The sequence below is a fragment of the Rosa rugosa genome, chromosome 1 (assembly GCF_958449725.1).
Source record: "Rosa rugosa chromosome 1, drRosRugo1.1, whole genome shotgun sequence".
NCBI classification, from domain to species: domain Eukaryota; kingdom Viridiplantae; phylum Streptophyta; class Magnoliopsida; order Rosales; family Rosaceae; genus Rosa; species Rosa rugosa.
The window spans coordinates 32625400-32645949 of NC_084820.1; the positions used below are offsets into that span (position 1 = coordinate 32625400).

General features: G+C 39.6%; 1 long non-coding RNA gene across 1 annotated transcript; it reads left to right on the forward strand.

Moving 5' to 3' along the window:
- The first annotated feature begins 7540 nt into the window (after positions 1-7540).
- Positions 7541-9842, forward strand: LOC133737375 (uncharacterized). The gene is made up of 3 exons (XR_009859835.1): positions 7541-8768; positions 9287-9399; positions 9802-9842. It is a non-coding gene; the product is annotated as an uncharacterized LOC133737375 (long non-coding RNA).
- Positions 9843-20550: the final 10708 nt, after the last annotated feature.

Below are 20550 nucleotides of genomic sequence, written 5' to 3' on the forward strand. Positions count from 1 at the left end.
AGGATTTTGTAGCTAATGGTCATTAACTCTAGTTTTAACTGTTAACTTACAAAGAGAATAAATTAGGGTTAGTGCTTGGTTTTGGTCTAGTTCTTTCTCTAGTAGTGTCAGAAAACTGTCTCTTAGTTTTCTTTTGGTTTTATTCTTCTTTTAGGATAATGTTGCATTTTTTTTTGATCAAAGGATAATGTTGCATGTTAGGTTGCCTTTTGCATAGTTACAATTTGGTTTAAGGCCACAATGCTCCCTAAGAATGACTCAATATATCTTGTCGAAGCCTAAGTTTTGGGTGAGCTATTATTTTATACTTATCAATGGATAGACACCCACATTCTCTAAAAAATATATAAATTACAAAGAGAAAACAAATTAGGATTAATTTCAGTTTACCTACTTGAACTTTAGGTCAATATTCATGTTAGTCCCTATTCTTCTAATTTCATCAAGTTTACCCCTGTACTCTCAATTTTAATCAGCCGTGTCCAATTCTTGAACCTCCATCCAAATCTTCCGTCAATTGATGACGTGGCAGAAGATAGAATTGCTAAATTCCTATAATACCCCCCTTGTCAAACCTAAATGAAAAAAAAAAAAAAATGTAATCCATTTCTTCAATTTTCTCAGTTCTTCACCAACCAAATCCACCATTTCTCAGTTCTTCTACGACTCCACTCTCTCAGCTTGGAAAAGCACTGGGTTTTCGACCTGGTCTCTCAGAGTCAATCCCAGAAGTGGTAAATTACATCCCACTATGGCTTATATAATCGCACCGCCGATTGATTCCCTCTCCATAACACCAACATCTTCATTTGTGTTCTTGCCGATTCCTCGTCCCCTGCAAGCAGAGCCGCACCGAATCTCTCTACGGGATTCTTGTCAAACTCCTCCATCCCCCTAATCTCTAGTAACACCTTCAAATCCTATTTCAATTTCTATAGCATCGCCTCCTCAGATTTGGGTCTCTGTCAGAGATTGAGGCCGTACGGAATCACGAAATCAGAGTCGTCAATAGAGAGCGACTCGGCCACAAATTGAGGGAGAGAGATGTTGGCCAGTGGAGGGAGGGGTAGGGATGAGATTTGAACCAATTGGCAGGGAGGTTGAGGGGATGGAATTGGTGGGTTTGAGGCAGAATTTAATGGGTTTTGGCTGATTATGATGTCTAGAATGGCTACTGTTGATGCTTCAATTCTATTGGGGTTTGTGGGTTGCAAGGGTTTTTGGAATCGAGATGAACCACTCTCAGCCATGGTTTCTGAATTTATGAGAAATTGGGTTTCTGGGTGTTGTTGGTTTTCTGGATGTGTGCAGTTGCTAATGGTGGTTCCTCCACCTCCAACTGAGTCAACCTGTCGAAAGGCGATTTCGATAAGGGCCCAGATTACGAATTGCACTTCAGATTTTGGGAGAAATCGAGCCTTCTCAGGTTGTATAAATAACTCAGTTTGGGAGAAATATCCTATTAAGGAAGTTTGGGAAATGTGTAGGGATCCAAAGACTTGAGCTTAGTGATGGATAGAGTGAGTGAGCCGAAGAACAAGTTGGATTGCAAAGTCAAGATTTGGAGGCAAGAAAGGGAGGAAATGGAGGATAGGATTGGGCTGAAGGAGTTTTCAGGGATGTCAAGAATGGAGAGATGGGTGAGCTGAGAAAATTGAAGAAACGGATTACATTTTTTTTTTTCATTTAGGTTTGACAAGGGGGGTATTATAGGAATTTAGCAATTCTATCTTCTGCCACGTCATCAATTGACGGAAGATTTGGATGGAGGTTCAAGAATTGGACACGGCTGATTAAAATTGAGAGTACAGGGGTAAACTTGATGAAATTAGAAGAATAGGGACTAACATGAATATTGACCTAAAGTTCAAGTAGGTAAACTGAAATTAATCCAACAAATTAATACATTATATAAATCTCATCGATCTCATAATTTACCATACTAAATTTTATCAATCAAATCACTTGTCCAGGAAATATGAGACAATTATAAGTCTCATTGATAAGATCATAAGAAAAAGAAAAAAAACGTGAACAACCCAATGATAAAATAAACTAATCTTGAATAATCATTGGAACGGTGATAAAGAAAGAGAATATTTGGTTCAATTCTCCATCTCCACAGAAAGAATGATCAATCAAATTATTGAGTCTGATTTATAGTTTGATCAATGATCAAAGACCATGTTTCTATTATTAAAATCCTTATTAAGCTACGTAATGTACTTAGTAAGAGACTACTTGTAGTTAATGTCACATGATTTAACGTTGTCCTAGACTAATATCTATCACAAATTTTAGATTATAGAATTTTCTACCCCTAGGGGTTTTCTAGCACTAGGGTTTGCCGCCATGGATACCTCTCACTATGCATGTAGGATTTGCTACATCCCAAGCATAAGTAACACCCTCTTTGGGACATCCACAAGCCATGGTGAGGCCCAACCGAGACTTGTATCTTGTAGCCTTATGTTCAAGCTACGCTACGGTATCCGGAAGTCGCAAATCCGTCGCTGGGAAGCCACATTTCCGGCCTTGCCAAGTTGCCTCCACAATATGCTTTTCTAGACTAGAATAGTGACTTTGAGTCCCACATCTAAGAAAATGTAAATGAGGGAGCCTCCTTCCCCTATAAAAGGAATGCCTCCTCCCACTTAAACATCATCCCATTACATCTTTTGTAATCCCTTTGGGCCGCAAGGCCTGAACACACTAGTTAAACATTCAAGTGGACGTAGTTTCCCGCTAAGGCGGGAAATGAACCACTATACTTCTTGTGTCGTTCTCTCTCTCTCTCTCTCTCTAAAGCTAACTAGAGATCCCACGGATCACTAACGTTAACAGCACGAGTTCTAACCACAAACCAAAAACCAAAAACCCAAAAATCTTCTTCATCACCGTAGCTCCTAGCCCAGGCTAGCCTCACCTGCGCGCCTGCCCCTGCGCACGCATCCCTGCTACCCCTGCAGCACCGCTGCACGTCTGCTGCCCCTGCAGCACCAACGCACACCAACTGCATCCTTCTCCTTTCTTGTGCACGTCTGGCTGCTTGCAAGCCCCGAAACGTCTAGTTTGGAACCTCAGATCAAAATACTTTCTTCATCAAAGTTGTTCGTCTCTGTCTCTTCCATCTGACCTCCAAATTTCAGCCTTATCGGAGTTATTTTGAGACCTGTACACCAATAGAAGTGAAAGCTGTTCAGAAGAGAATCTGCTCTGAATTCACTACAAAAAAGAATTGCAACTGCCACGGCAGTTTGCATCGGCAAGCATTTGTCGTCGCCATTGATGATGCTTTAACTTCGGAAAACTTCCGCCGTCGCAAGAATATAAGAACTACGGGACATAATTGAGGTGCCGTGGCAATAAGGGTAGCAAAACACTAATACACGGCTATTGCAACCGACTGCCGTCGTGTGAAGGCATCAGACAACAGAGACTAGAGCGTAGCAAAATTTTATCTTATCTCTATGAAACTCTGACCAACGAAAGAGAGAAAAACTTCACTCCCTCTCAATTCATCTCTCTCTCTCTCTCTCTCTCTCTCTCTCTCTCTCTCTCTCTCTCTCTCTCTCTCTCTCTCTCTCTCTCTCTCTCTCTCTCTCTCTCTCTCTCTCTCTCTCTCTCTCTCTCTTCTTTTCTTTCCTCTCCCTCCATCGCCATAACCCGAAGCATCATCCATATCACCATGACTGTGGAATCCACCATTAGCGTCTTCGTCGTCCACTTCACCGCAACGCATCATCACCGGGACGATCGACCACCGCCATGCCGTCATTATCATGTTCCTGCAGCTGAAATTCCATATCTAACATTTCTACCGGAGCCTCCTGAAGGGCAAGATCTCATACTCAATTTAGTGGGCATTTGACCAGCCTCTCAGCTACTTGCGAATCTATCTCGCCGATCTATGGTATCTATCTAATCTAGGGTTTCTAATCCATATTCCAGATTTGGTTTCTTTTTTCTTTTTGTTCGTATTTTAGGGTTGTATGATAATTGTTTGACGAGTTCAGCTGTTCGGATTCCAAATTTGATTTAAAGGCTTTATGAATCTGGTTTGGCATGATTCATTTGATGACAGGACCCGCCCCAGATTTCACCCTGAAATCCGAGGTGGCCCTGCGGGGCCCACCTCAGAGATAACTCTACCGAGAACTGGCCTAGTCACCCCTAAAGTGGACTACCCAAAACACTAACCCACAATAGATCAGAGCCAACAAAGAAGTGCTGAAGCCATTCATCAACTATGCCTCGAACCAAGGACGCCCGACCTCAACTAATAATGCCTGCAAACTGGGCATTAGAAACCGAAAGGCCCAGGGGAAAGTAGACGAAAAAACGTTAGCGTGAGTGGACAAAAATAAACAATTTAAAAGAAAAAGGATTTCATACTTTCCCACATTTATTCTCTTAAAAAAATCTGATGCATGCAACAAAAAGAAAACACATTTAGCTTTAAATCCAAGAATTTCGAAACGATAAATCGACTAGCCTCGCTAGTCACAACATTCAAAAACTAGATCGTAAAACCGAAATCTTGTTTCTCAAAAAGATAAGACCAGCCCTGCCGGTTACAGTGGAAATCGGACTAGCCCCGCTAGTCAAGCAACGATAAGATATGGGGAAGAAGTTTCACCATACGAAAGAAGGGAGCCTCCCAGGCTCGGGTCGGAGTGTCCCACACTCTGGAGCATCCCATGCTCTGGTCGACTCACCCGCGAACACATAGTAAGCAGGGAGGAGTACTAATAAGGCTCGACTACACCCACGTGAGGAGGAGAACTAAATGACGACCCATGTATGGCGGGTAAAAATCATTAAAATCCAGTAAATCTATAAGGCTTCCCCATAAGTCCCGCAAATAAAGAAAACACGGGTACGATTCCCAACCGTACCCGGAAATTCTCGTAAAAAGTCGCATAAATCAACAGCGTGTCCCACACGCTAAAAGAATAATTAGATCATCATCAAGGCATTCCCAGAGCCAAAACCGAAGGTCGATAAATAAATATGAAAACTAACTCCATCGAAATCTCATTTCGAAAATCTCTTATAAAATCTCAAATCGACGAATAGAAACATAATATAAATAGTATAATTCCGGAAATCACCTCGAAAATAAATAATTCATCAAATAGGATTATAAATCATAACCAACTTCGAAAACAAATCATTATCGAAAGAAATTATATGAGATAAAGTGAAATCAATCTCAGAAATTAAATCATATGCTCGAAATGTAATATGATAATTAAATAGAGCAAACTTTAAGAAATAAATGCATGCATCATTATTTAAAAACAAAAGTCCACTCACAGTACTATTGGGCGACCACGCAAACGAGTTCCTTCATTTAGCCGTAGCTCGCGACATTGCCCTGTACACAATTATATTTCCGTAAACAGCAATCCGATAAAATAAATACGAACCTAAACGAAACCTCGAAAATCCCTATCTCCATTACTTCTCAAATTCCACCCAAATCTCTTCCACAACACCAATTCCTCAATTTACATAATCCACAACGAAAACAAGGGAAATCCAACGGCCGGATTTCCAACAATTCAATCACAAAACTTCAAACTTCGGAAATTCACAAATAATTCCAAACTCCTCCATAATTCACCAAACTTCACATACAAGCTCTACAACATATATACAATTTAATGGGCTAAAAACCAGAATCAAAACACTGCCCTACATGCTGCAGCCGCCGCCCACAGTGGCGACGCCGCCGCTGCCGCCACCAGCTCCGATGGCCACCAAACTTTGGTAGTAGCACCTACTCAACAGACCCAACAACTTTCTCAACTGAGACAAAGTCAGAAAATGAGTAGAAGTACCTCAACAATTAAGGAGAAGTTGAACCCGATCGGTGAATAGTAACCCAGAAATTCATCTCTTCGATTCTTCCTCCACGCTGCAAATCGTGGCTCAAGGCTAGGGGCAAAACGATCCTTGGCAAAAATTGAACCTTCGACGCCGGTTTGGTGGCCGGAGACGGCCGGAATCGGAAAATATCGGCGTTGACCACTTCTACTACAGTGAAACTTCAAGGACCCGATGCGTCATTTTCCGGCCAAGCCGCCGTGAGTTACCGCCGTGGGGAGGTTGGGTAGGAGTAGAGGAGTCGACCGGTGCCGGTTGTTCACTCCCAGGTGGCCGGAAGAGGGAGATGGCCGGAGTTGCAGAGAGCGCCGAGGAGAGGGAGAAAACGCGGGAGGAAGGAGAGAGAAGAAGAAAGAAAAACTTACCAGCCATAGTAACTTTTTCAAATATATACTACTTACCATGAACAGTAATTTTCACATTTTCGCTTATAACTTTCGCATACGAATTCCGATTTTTACGTACCACATATGCACGCGCTCGGTTTAATGTCCCCTACAACTTTCATGAAGGAAATTTTCTCAAATTTTGACCCAAACAAAAAGTCAACTTTTAGGGCCACTAAAAGTATCGAAACAAAGTAAAAAGTGAGGGTAAGTGTCGTTTACCGTCAGAATGACTAGTAAACCAATGAATTCAGGTTCGGGATGTTACATTTGGTTTTCACTTGGCTTGTCTAATTTCAAATATTTTGTCCATCTGCACATCTGTTACCGCTCTTACTGTTTGATCTAGAATATGTTTTTTTTGCTATCAGTTGTATGCTTGACTTGTACTGTCTAGTTTCTCATAAATTTTCAGAAAAATAAGAAAGCACAGATAAAGCTCTTCTTGATCCCAGCATTGCTTTAGGTGGTTTCTCTGGGAAAAACTATTCCGAGGTAATGATTTTATCCTTTCTTTTTTCCTATTTTTTTTCCCTGAACTTGAGTGTATTTTAAATCATTTCAAGTTGAAAGCAAGATTGAGTCTTGGAGTCTTTGATAAACGTTTTGATATTTCCAAAACAGGCATCAGCATTTATAATAACTTATCCTGTAAACAATGCTATTAATAAAGAGGGGAATGAAATTGAAAGAGCAGTGGCATGGGAGAAGGCCTTCATTGAGCTGGCAAAGGTTTACCTCTCTGTAATTCAGTTATAGTTTAGCTTTGTGTAATTGTTTTTTCCTGGTTGTTCAGTATGAAAATAGATAATTTATTGTTTTGAAGTCTAAGATTTGTATTGCATTTGTGATAGGATGAGCTGTTGCAAATGGTGCAATCTAAAAACTTAACACTATCTTTCTCATCGGAGAGTTCCATTGAAGAAGAACTTAAGAGTGAAAGCACTGCAGATGCTATTACAATATTGGTGAGTGGTTTCTCTGTTTCATGTTGGGTTGCTTTTTCCTTTTAGGCCAAAAGATTTGAAATTCTGTAATTCATGAATACTGTTCTTGATGTAATATCGTGGACTATTTCTGATTTGTTGCGGTTTTCTATATCATTGCAGATAAGCTATCTTGTGATGTTCGCTTATATTTCTCTTACTGTTTCATTCCCTGTTTGGTACCTTGTAGAAAGTTGTTTCATTCCCTGTTTGGTACCTTATTTTGTGTTCTTTTAAATATCGAAAAATTGGTCAGGGCTAGTTGTTTTGGTATGCTGTGATATTCTGGAAGGCAAACTGTGTTTGGAAGGAAGATTTTGGAAGGAAGTGGTGCATGATAAAGTTTCTGAAATTTTCAAGTCTCTTGGACTTGGTTGTTCCTGCTTTTGGTTCTGCTTAGGACTGGTAGTGATGAGTTCTCTGCTTTGACATATTCTTTTCGGTATCACTTTGGGATTGGACAATGTGGTATTGCTGAAAGATTATATTGGGATTCTTTATATTTTAGTATGATATCTTTGTTCCATTTGACAGTGGAGAAAAAGTTGATCTCCTACTATTTATTATTTCTAGTTATAACTGAAGATGATTAGTTGTTGATTTGTTAGCTTGCACAATCTCGTAAATCTATTTGGGTAATATGTTGATTTTATTTTTTTAGGAATAGTATTGTGTCTTTTAGTTTTCTGATTAATCTGACGTACTAGTCATGAATGAGCAGATGACTTGTTTGTCTTTCTCCCTACTTGAGTTTCATGTTCTGCTAGTGGTTTATTCTTAGTTAGTACTGAATTCAAATTGCTGGGATTGATGCTCTTGCTGATTGTGTATTTGTATCAGTGGCTTCATTAGCTTGCAATTACATGTTTTTGGGTTCACTAAAGTCTTGTTGTTTATAGTTGAGTTAATCGCATGTTTTTGTGTACGGTGGTTCTAGTTTTCAAAGTAATAAGTAAATCTTGTTTATGGAGGAAGGTCCTTACATGTCTTGAGGTTTGGTAGAAGTACAAGGTTCTTCGGTTTTGTTACTGTGTGTTCTGTTATGATCTGTTCAAGAGTCGGACTTATGAGTAGAAGCGTTTATTAAATTCTCTATGTCTGGGTACTTTTGATTTCCCGATTTGTGCGGTGGGAGCACGAAAACTATATATTGGTCTGTTTAAAATGGTCTGTTTTCTAGGATATTGTTTGAAACTGCTCTTCCTCTGTAGTGTTTAAAGTGTTGATCCTCATGAACTTGGGTCTCATTCATTTTTCATGTTCCTTAAGGATTACTCACGTTTCTTGTTTATGGTTTGACTACAGCTCCAACATTTAAACTAGCACTGTGAAACCTCTTGGCTTTCAATTTTGGTGTATGCAGTTTGTTTTTGTTCGTAGCCTTATGATGTTCCCTGATTGCACACTTTGCAGGTATTTCAAAGGTCCTGAGATTCTTGTTGATTTACAAGATTATGACTATTCTTTGGACTAGTGGATTCTCGGTTGTATGCTTGCTGGAATGGTAAGCATTTCCCCACATTTTTTTTTAGTCATCTAATATATTAGATACTGCTGCATTGTTGTAGTTTTTTGCTGGTATATTATATCATCCCCAAGCACCCTTGACAGTATGATCTTATGATCTTTTACTTGGGTGGAGGTGCTTCAATATCTGCCATGGCTTTTCTATCTACAACTAGTACTTTATATGCAAAGGAAAAGTTTTTTTTTTTTTTTTTTAGTATGGACAATGGATCTTGATCTGTTTGCCTTCATCCATGGGTGGCAGATGGCAATGAGGTTCATAATTATAATGAATGAGTTGTTGAACAACTGGATAAGTGCAGGTGTAAAGCGCGTTATTAGTGTCTGGTACAGGAACATACCATTTGCACGAGAGAAACACTACCTTTAAACCTGAACAACTGCATTGTTCTGACTATGGATTGAATATGGTAGTTGTTCTTATAAAAGTGCTAGCATACTTGTGCTCTTATCTGCCTCTTACATTCAATGTTTACTGTGTTTGAATAATTCTAGGTCCATGAAGGTGCATTTGGTTCTATTGGTGATGATCAGTCACTTCTTAAATACTTGGAATCTCTGGGACAACATCAGTAACAAGCATGTCCGTAATTGGTCATCAAAGAGAGGTGAGTGATGTGAATACCCCCCTCCTCCCTCTCATGAAAACTTGTACAGATTTATACTTTATGTTTTGAAAGTCCATTTTTATTCATTCATAATTATCATAAATACTTATGTTCTACTGATGACACTTAAATGATTGAGAGTTGTGATAAATATTAGCCATTCTTTCATCGACCTAGAAGACACATACGTAATTGATTTCGGATATTGTACACTCGGCCATCTGGAAATATACCTAGATGCATTTATTCTTTTGTTTATCTAGTTCAGACTTTTGGTAGCATTAGCTTCTAGCTAGCTGCTGCTTTGTTATATAATTGAAGATTGGTAGCTACTGCTTTGTTATATATTTCTTCAAGGTTGTATATATTTAACATTTTGACTGTGTAAAATTTGTCATATAGGTAGGGCTTTAAAGCATCAATTCAAGCTTGGTGAGCAGCTTGGTAAGCTCCTGTTTCTTCCCAGTCAGGCTTGGTGAGCAGCTTCTGTTTTAATCTTGAAGTGGTGAGCAGCTTGGTAAGCTCCTAGCTGTTTCTTCCCAGTCAGGCTTGGTGAGCAGCTTCTGTTTTAATCTTGAAGTCGAGAAAGATTAAAACAGAAGTGTATGTTTCCTTGTAAAGCTTAATCATCTTGTAAACTTTCGTAGAAGCTTCATTCCTTTTGTAGCATTCATGAGAAAAATTAAAATGTATCCCTTTTGTATAAGCTTCATTCTTTTTTGTATAAGCTTTATTTTTTTTTTGTATAGCTTTTATCCAAAAAAAAAAAAAAAAAATTGGCATGCATATTTGCATGCCAAATTTTTTTATTCATAAATAACACTTTTGCGACGGTGTTTTTGCAGTCGCAAATGACTTTTGGCGACGGCAAATGACTCTGGTAGCGGTTGGTGGCGTCGCTATTGGTATTGGCGACGACATTTTTCAGTCGCATGATTCTTGCGACGGCAAAAGGTTTGTCGTCGCTAATACTCTTACGACGGCGCATTTGCCGTAGCAAATAGCATTGGCGACGCCACCAACGGCGACAGAAGCTTTGCCGTCGCCAAAAGTCATTTGCGACGGCAAATGAAGTTTTAGCAACGGCATTGCGCCGTGGCCATTGCAATATTTTTTTGTAGTGATTTCAACAAGTTTTTAAATTAAAGTTCCTGCTTTCCAAAATTTAAATTTATTCTTCTTTTTCTCGGGGACTTGCAACCTCCCTTCTTCTACATCCCACCTTTCTTATAACGTGGGTTCGATTCTTGAGAAAGCGGAACCATGGGGATTCACGCTATTAACGAACTAAGAGCGTTCGTAAGACATCTGACTAAGAGTGTCCGTAAGCATCAATTTATGACTATATAAACATCATTGTTTCGGTCTAATCCAAAATTTCTTGGAAATCGATTTCTTGGTAGCATAGCTCGGAAATCTTATTTATATTAGTTTTCGTGGAAGCATTGACTCCGAAACTAACTTGTTGTTGTTTCATCTTTCAGGATGTCAAACAAGAACAAACTCGATTTTGTTCCATTGGATTATGCAGGCAAAAGGTACTTAATATGGGTCATTGATGTCGAGATCCACCTTATTTCCCGTGATTTATTGCATACTATCCAAGAGCTTTGTCCTTTAGAAACAGCTCCAGACCCTCAAACTGAGAAAGATAATTCCAGGGCACTTGCCTTCATGAAACGTCACATGGATAGTGACCTTTAGTTTGAGTTCATAAATGAGGATAGCGCTATAAAGCTTTGGCCAGCACTTCGCGAACGATATGGCAATGTTCGTGATTCCATCCTTCCAAATACAGAAGCAAAATGGAAAGATCTTCGCTTCTCTGAATTTGACACAGTCATACAATTTTATTCGGAAGCCCTCCGCATCAGAGCAATGATGCGTCTCTGTGGAAAGACAATCACAGATGACCAATTGATTGAGAAAACCCTCAATTCCTTCCCCGTCTATGCTATGAGGTCCTCTGATCTATTCCGGACTCATGTAAATGCAAGACGGATCACAAGTTTTTGACAGCTTATTGAAGCTATGACCACTGCTGAAAGACATGGCAACGAGCTTGTAAAAAGAGAATTTGATAGGCTTCAAGATAGCCATCAAGAGCATCGTCCTATGGCTAGAGAAAGTCACTATCGACGTCATGATCTATATGATCAAAATGCTCAAGAAGGTAATCGCTCAAGGCGATAATCTCACGACCGTAGGAGGCGTGATTTTGAGGGACGAAGGGTTGGAAACCATGTAGCCAACGTTGGCCATGGTCATCACTCTCCAACGCCACCAGTCCTAGGGACTATGCATATTGCGCCAATGCGCCTCAATCAAGGGAGAATCCTCTTTATGGTGTCTATTTCTGATATGGAACGTCTGATCAATGGACATGAATTTGCAATGTACCTACGACGGTAGCCGCATCATGGTGATCAAGACATCGAGTTCACAAAGACTTTAAATCTGGCGATGAAGACAAAATGCCGCAAATTTTTATTTAGAATAGTCTTTTATTTTCCAAGAATTATATAATGGCAATATGCCTTAGTCAATAAATGACAATTGTATCAACTCTTTCTCATGTGGCGCATCCAATAAAGTATGATGTCTAGGAAAGTAATTGAGATTAGTTGTATTTAAGAAAGCCTCGCTCCACCGACATCTCTCTCTACTTCCCTGGTCATATTTGATTGGAGTTACCAAACAGATAGAGTGACTACGATTTGTTTACGATTTGATTTTTATTTTGGATTAGATAATGGTCACGAAACCTTGATGTAATAATTGGCTATTATTAATAAAGTATCGATTTATTTTATCTCATGTTGTGGACATATTTTTTGAACTTTATTACTTCAAAGATATAAGAGCCAATGGTTTTCATGTGGAAACACATTGTGAGAATGGACAAGAGTTCCTTTGCATCACCTCTAATGACTACGGACATAAAAGAGTCTTAGAGAAACTTATGTGTCGTTCTAGTGGGTTGTATGCAACCACTATTCGCATAATTGAATCCAATCATGTTATGAGAGATGATTTATGAGATTCTGACACATATAGGTTTCGACACGACCGTTTGGGACATCCAGGTCGTGATATGATGATCCGAATATTAAAGACTTCACACGGACATCCATTTTTCATAACGAAAAGAAGTAAAAATCAGATTTTGGACTCCGAAAGAGCACCTGTGCCTCACGGCGCCGTTCACCCCCAAAACCGGCCATCCTTGGCCTGCGCCGCCGTCCCCCTGCGGTTTCAGGGTGGCATTGACGCCACCAATGCTCTTTCAACTCCAAATTTTGCTTCTCAAGTCAATTGTGACTTCGTGGCTCAACCAAAATCCTAATTGGTTGTTTCTAAAGCCCATCATTCGTTCTGCAAAGCCTGCTCTTTAACAAAATTAGGATCGAGACCATCCTATGCAAAGGACACTAAAGAAAATATACCATTTTTGCAAAGAATCCAAGGTGATATTTGTGGACCTATTCAACCACCATGCGGACCATTTCGATATTTTATGGTGTTGGTTGATGCATCGACACGATGGTCACATGTCTTGCTATTGTCCACGAGAAACGCTGCATTTGCTAAACTCCTAGCACAAATTATTAAGTTAAGGGCTCACCACCCTGATCATCCTATTAAGTCTATAAGATTAGACAACGCTGGGGAGTTTACATCAAAAACTTTTGATGATTATTGCATGTCCATTGGGATTGATGTTGAACATCCAGTTCCTTATGTTCACACCTAAAATGATCTCGCAGAAGCCACCATTAAACGACTACAAATGGTCACTAGGGCATTGGTAATGCGCACCAATCTCCCTATTTCTGCTTGGGGCTATGCAATATTGCATGCAGCTGTGCTTATTTGTCTGAGGCTTACTGCCACTTAACCCTTTTCTGCGTCCCAGATGGTGACTGGGTATGAGCCTGATGTCTCACAATTACGCATATTTGGGTGTGCCGTTCATGTGCCAATTGCGCCGCCACAGCGCACCTAAATGGGTCCTCAACGACGATTAGGCATTTATGTTGGATATGACTCTCCAACAATTGTCCGCTACTTAGAACCCTTGACAGGCGATCTCTTTACCGCTAGATTTGCGGATTGTCACTTCGATGAGACAGTCTTCCCGTCGTTAGGGGGAGATAAGAACATAAATGTTCAACAGGAACGATAGGAATTGTCGTGGTCTGTCCCCACTCTGTCTCATCTTGATCCCCGAACCGTACAGTCCGAAATTGAAGTGCAGAGAATTCTCGATCTTCATAACGTAGCAGAATCGATGCCTGATGCGTTTTCTGATATCGCTAAAGTGACGAGATCACATATACCTGCTGCAAACGTGCCTGCAAGGATTGATGTCCCTAAAATTAGAGGACATGACGCCATCTCAAGGGCAACTGAGCATGGCGCCAACGTCCCTTCTCACAGTGATGGTGACGTTTTGGCTAGGCCCACGGCTCCTGCCAGGAAGCGCGGGAGGCCCATAGGTTCGATGGATTCTCGCCCAAGAAAGAAAGCGAGTTTAGCACAAAATAATCCATTAATCATCAATGTAAATAACCCATCTCATGAGAATATTCCGGATTATGGTTATGTCCAAGAGACATCATTGGGGGACGCTCCAATGTCAGAACCAACTCCAGAGAATAGAGAGATCTCCATGAATTACACTAGTGTACATGAGATGATGGCTAGAAATTCTATGGCTATTGATGATGCATTTGCATATCATGTTGCAAAAGGAATTATAGAATATGATGATATCGAACCTCGCTCTGTCGAAGAATGTCAACGAAGAGCAGATTGGCCTAAATGGAAAGATGCGATCCAGACTAAATTGGATTCACTAGCAAAGAGTGACAGGACCCACCCTGGATTTCACCCTGAAATCCGAAGTGGCCCTGCGGGGCCCATCTTAGAAGAAATTCTACCAAAAATTTGGCGGAACTTCCCCTAAAATGGGCTACCCAAAACCTGTAGAAAGCATTTACACTTCTAAATCAAATCATCCTTATACTTCTGGAGCCACCCTGCTCCCCAACTCAACACCAATCTCCAATTCACAAAACACAAACCTCAACTTGAAAAACATAAATCCCATAGGTAATCAGAGCAATTCTAATAGAAAGGTAAATAAGGACAACCTAACTCAAAGGCAACCGCGGAAGCCATGCTGTTGACTATGCCTCAACTCCAATGTACGCCCGACCTCAACTAATTTCCCTGCAAACTGGGCATTTGAAACCGAAGGGCCCAGGGGAAAGTAATTGAAAAACACGTTAGCGTGAGTGGACAAAAATAAATAATTTAATATGAATAAAACAAAATAAAACTTCATACTTTCCCACATTTTTCGATATATATAAAATCCGGATGCATTCAACATTTATAAAACACTTAAGAAAATAATCCGAAAAACGTTGAACTCCAGAAAACCGACTAGCCCCGCTAGTCACAACAACAGAGTAAAAGATTGAAATTTCAATACTCGAAAATATAAGTCCAGCCCCGCTGGTTAAGAAAACTCAGACTAGTCCCCGCTAGTCAAAAATAGTATAAGTAGGGGAAGATGATAGCCATACGAATAAGCCACTCAGGCTTGGGTGATAGCCTCCCAGGCTAAAGTACTCCCATAACTCCCGTAATATACCCTTACGCCACTAAGTGTAGCGATAGGATACTGGGCTACAGAATTACTGTCACAGAGACAGTAACCTGCGCCACAAAGGCGGAAGGGCTACGGTGATCCCATCACCGCGCCACAAAGGCGGAAAATCAATGCTAGCATGATAAAATCACCCCTCAGTATGGCACAGGGAAACATAACCGAAAATCCAGTAAATCCAAAATACATAAGGCTTCCCCCATCTCTCGTAAAAGAATTTCCAACGACGTGTCCCACACGCCAAAAGTATCTCCAAATCAATAGCAAAAAGGCGAGAAATAATAATAAATCGTAATCCCCGTAAACCGAAACAAAACAAATTCTAAAATCATCATCAAGGCATTCCCAATGCCAAAATCGAAAGTCGATAAATAAATAGGAAAGATCAATAAATCAACGGCGTGTCCCACACGCCAAAATATTCTCGGGTCAATAATGAATAAGCAAGGAAGTTCAATAATGAACTAATATTCCATTTTGGAAAATACCCTGGAAAATATTTTATTGAAAAACAACATAAATCATAATTTCAAATCCGAGCATAACAAAATTAATATCCGAAAATCACAACCGGAATGATTTATAATCACTTCATGAAAATCGTCAATAAAAGTAATTCCACGAGATAAATCAAAATTTTAAACAATCCTATGCTCAGAAGATAATATGATAATTAAATAGAGCACTAATTCAAGAATTAAATGCATGCATCATTTTTTAAAAACAAAAGTCCACTCACAGTATACGGCTAGCGTGGTATCCAAGCGTAAGGATCCTCGTCGAGCGATGAGTCAGTATCTCGTCCTGTACACAATTGTATTCCGTAAACACCAATTCGATAAAACAATACGATTCTATATTGAATCCCGAAAACCCCACGTAAACTAGCAACTCCAACTCCTTTCGACTTCAAGCCAAACTTCACCATTTATATCAATCCGTCGATTAAGGTATTCCATGACGGAATAAGGGAAATCTGAAGGCCGGATTCCCACAAATCAACAACCGAAACTCCACACTTTCAAAATTCACAAACAATTCCAAACTCCTCCAAAAATTACCAAACTTCATAAACAAGCTCTACTCAAATTATAGGATTTAATGGGCTAAAAATTCAAATTAAATGTCAGCCCTACGCGCTACCACACGCCACCCACAGTGGCGGCGAGTGGGGCCCACGCGCCGGCGGCCACCACCTCCGATGGCCACCAAATTTGGACAGTAGCTTCTACTCAACAAACCCAACCATTTCTTCAACTACAACACATTCCAATTTTACCTTGAAACAGTCAAAACCTGCTGGAGAAGTTTTTCCAGAAAAACTCAAGAACCCTAGAATTTGAAATCGTCGATTCGACCTCCACACTGCAAATCGTGACTCAAGGCTAGGGGCAAAACAATCCTGGGCAAAAACCGAACCTTCGATGGTGATTTGGTGGTCGGGGACGGCCGGAAACGGTGGAATCGCCGGAAAGCTCAAACAGCCCCCGTGGACTTCCTTGCTTCGATTCGGGGTTTTCCGGCCAAATTGTTGAAAACCAAGGGCACCAGCGTGTTGAGGGGAAGGAGGCGACCCCGTGGTGGCCGGTTTTCCACCGGTTGATGGCCGGACGGCGGCAAATCGAAGGGGAAAGCAAACCGCCCAAAGAGGAAAGAGGGAGAGATCGGGGGAGAGGAGAGAGGAAGGTAGGTTTCCAGATTTGGAAACCTACCACAGTAAAATTTCCAAATTTATATATTTTTTACCATGAACAGTAAATTTCTTAAATCACTCAAAACTTTCGCATAGGAACTCCGATTTAAGTGTACCACATGTCCACGGACTCGGTTTAACGTCCCCTACAACTTACGTGAAGGAAATTTTCTCAAATTAAAAACTCATAAAAAGTCAATTTTTAACCACTCCCTAAACGTTAAAATTATAACCGCGAACGGTAACCATAAAGAATTTCATGTAACTCAGTAAAAAGGTATATCAGATGTGGGGTGTAACAAAGAGACAGGTATTTGGGCCTATAACGCAGACACCCCCAGATGTAAATCCTGTTGGCCATAAATGGGTCTTTGTTAGAAAGCAAAAATTACCTAAACACATAAAAGGGCACAAGATTGTAACATGCATCATAAAAGAATTCTCGAAATTAACTCAATAATAAACTAAAAATCTCAAAAATATTAATAAAAATATTCTGAAAATTTCATGTCTCTAATTACACAACTCACAAATCCAAACCCACAAAACCGAAACAAAAATTGTAAGTAGAGTCATAGTTACACTTTGAAGCTTTCCTCAGCGGCTTAGCAACAAGGTGATGAACTCGTTTCTGCTATGGTGGTGGACCGTCCTTGACTCAGCGCCTAGGAACTTCGTAGAATGATGGAAGGATGGTGGTCACGGTATTGTAGGAGATGAAAGTTTAAGGAGTGAATTGGGCAGTCTTGGAATGGTTTTTGGCCAGGAAGTGATGCAGATTCTGTTCTGGACGTTGCCTATTTATAGGGGAGCATTGGTTGGCTTTTGTCGATCATACCCTTCATCATTTGGACGGATGGGATTGCATCATAATTCCTTTAATTTCCCAACTGAAACGTCTCCTTTATGGCCTTAATTCCTCTCATAATTGGGTCTTTTAACAAGCTGAAACGTCTTTCTCTTATTTATTTTCCAGCTGAAACGTCTTTCTCCTTTATTTTCCAGCTGAAACGTCTTTCTCCTTTATTTCCCTTCTTCATTGCTCGGTCAACCTGATTTAATAAAGGGCACAAAATGAAATTCTTTTAGAGAAAATAAAAGGAATTAAAACAATTTAATTTCAGAAAAATACTCCCATAAATTCTCTCTTAAGGTCCACAGTTTAGCATGACGGTGAGGAATCCTGATCCAGCTAGGATTCTTCATGAATTTTGCGTTTCTGCCTATTTCACGCCAAACACTCTACAAGACTCTTAAAATGATTCGATGACTCAAAACATGAAACTTAAGGGAGAAACAAGGCTAAAATAGGGCACATACTCAATAATATCGTCACACTTTTTGCTCCTATCAACTACCCCACACTTAGATGCTAGTCCCTTAGCAAAACAAAAATATAAAACAAAACAAAGACTCGACGAAAAGCAAGTAAATGACTCTACTGCCCCTAAATGTTGTCTCAGAGACTCCAAACTCATGGCTTTCACGTTAAACACTTAATCAAAAATTACATAGATAATTCCAAGGTTAATAAACACGTGACACCCATATGACTAAGTAAGATATGGAGAACTTAAGTTATACAGTGAATGATAGCATGTTTAGAACAAGTCCAACCCAAACTCACAAGGCATACTCTCGATTTTTCTCTCAGAAATGGCTATGCTTAAAAGCTTCACACTCAAGTATATGCAAGAGAACAAATTGTAAGGCAACAAACAGCTTGCATATTTCATCAATAAAAGCATTTTGTGAAGAATTTTTAAAGACCTCAAGAAATGACTAAGTGCACAAATGGACCTAAACCATTGATTACACGCATTTTTATGCGCGTAATTACGTTCTAAACACTAGAATTAAGCTAATATCCAAACTAATTATTATGTAATTAATATATTTTTATTTATTTTGTAGTAAATAAGTGGAGTTGCGGAAACCGGAAGAAATTGACGCGAAAATGGAGCAAATTAGAGTTTTCGACAAAAAGACAAAAGTGTCGACGCTGTCAATTGTTATTAACGGGAGTAAAGGGAAGTGAAGAGAAGCCCAATTAATCAATCAATGTTGATTAATTAATTAATTTGTTAGCATTGGTTTGGCCCAATACTGCACGTGTTAGATAAATTAATTAAGCAAATTAATTCAGCCTTTGCTTAATTATCATGTTGACCAACCCTTCTTTCTTTTCTTATCACCACGTGCCAGACCATTTTTTGTTCCTCTCTCCTTCTAACCAATCACATGCAGCCAGCTATCCTCTTCTGATTCCTTTTCCTCTCAACCACGAAGTCCAGCCAGCCATATATAATGATCCTCTTCTCTTCTACGGAGACTCTCAGACCCTAAGAACCTAGCAGCGCCGCACACTACCATTGGGGGCAGCCTTAGGGCTGCTCTCACTCTCCTCTCATATCCTCTATTTTTCCTCTTTTCTTTCTATTTTGTTTTTGAGATTTTGAAGAACTACTCACACAAAGCTTCAAGGATCTATCAAGGAGCTCAATTTATACAAGATTCAAGATTTGGGTATTTTGTGGGGTTGTAAATCAAGGATAGTCATGCTAGCTTCATAGCTATTTGTGACTATCTTTGTTTTCTCCTACACTTCTCTACTCTTTGCTATTTGAATTTTGTACTTTTGATGTTCATAAATATGGGTTGTGAGTAGTTACTTTTGGGAGCTAGGGTTTCTAACTCTAGCTCAATTTTGATGTAATGGACATATTTTCAAGTGATAAATAATGTATTTTCATATGGGTGCATTCTAATTACTATGTTAATTGATTCTTCATGCATAAATTTTAGGGAATTGACCACTCTCTTTGTTATGTTTTGAGATTTGTGTTGTGTGATACAATTGGTGGTTCTTTTGTTCACTAGCTTCATGTAATTAGTGTGGTGTGTCAAGTAGTTGCTTAATCGAGAATGAATGATTGCCTAAGTTTCTATTTTCTTGTGCCCTTCGCCTTTAATCCTACACATTGTGGCCCTAACAAGGCATAATGATTAGGGTTAGAGAGTTCATTCTTGCCTTAGTCGGAAGAATGGATACCAAATTAGAGAAATTGACTTAGTGGCCTTAACCGGCATTAGGTAGAGAACTAAGTAATCGTTACATTTTAGGTTGTAACTATTGCATGCTTAAATCCCTAATTTCTAGAACTCTACGCCTTTAGTTCATGTTTTGGTAGCCCTGATAAGGTACTAATTCATGAGTTAGAGAGTTCATATTTGTCCTAACCGAAAATGTGAATACCCTCAAGGAAATTCGGCTTAGTGGCCTTGATCGGCATTAAGTACGGGATTTGGTTCTCATGAAAATATGTTTGTTTGCTTGAAATGTGTTCGTTGCATTGAAATTGCTAGAGAGTGATCCCTAGTATCCAAACCTATCTCTTTTTTATTTTTATTTTCTTTGTTTTTAATTGTTGTTGTTAATTTAGTTTTTGACTTAGTCTTTTTAGAAAATTAAATCACAATGTTTAATGACAATTTCTACCTCATTGTAAATAGTCATCACTAGGCTTTTAGTTTTGATTAGGCTTCGGTGCAAACCAAAGCCGAGCATCGCTAAGGCTTGGTGCCTTAGAGTAGCATTTTTATTTATTTTATTTTCTTTATTTTTCTTTTGTTTGCTTAGTGACTTTATTTCCGATTACCCAAGGATTGTGGGTTAGCCACTAATCCCCGTGGTACGATAAACTTTGGGCATAATATTTCCCTATCTTGACAATGATACGTACGCTTGCGTAAATGTGTATCCAAGTCAATGGCGCCGTTG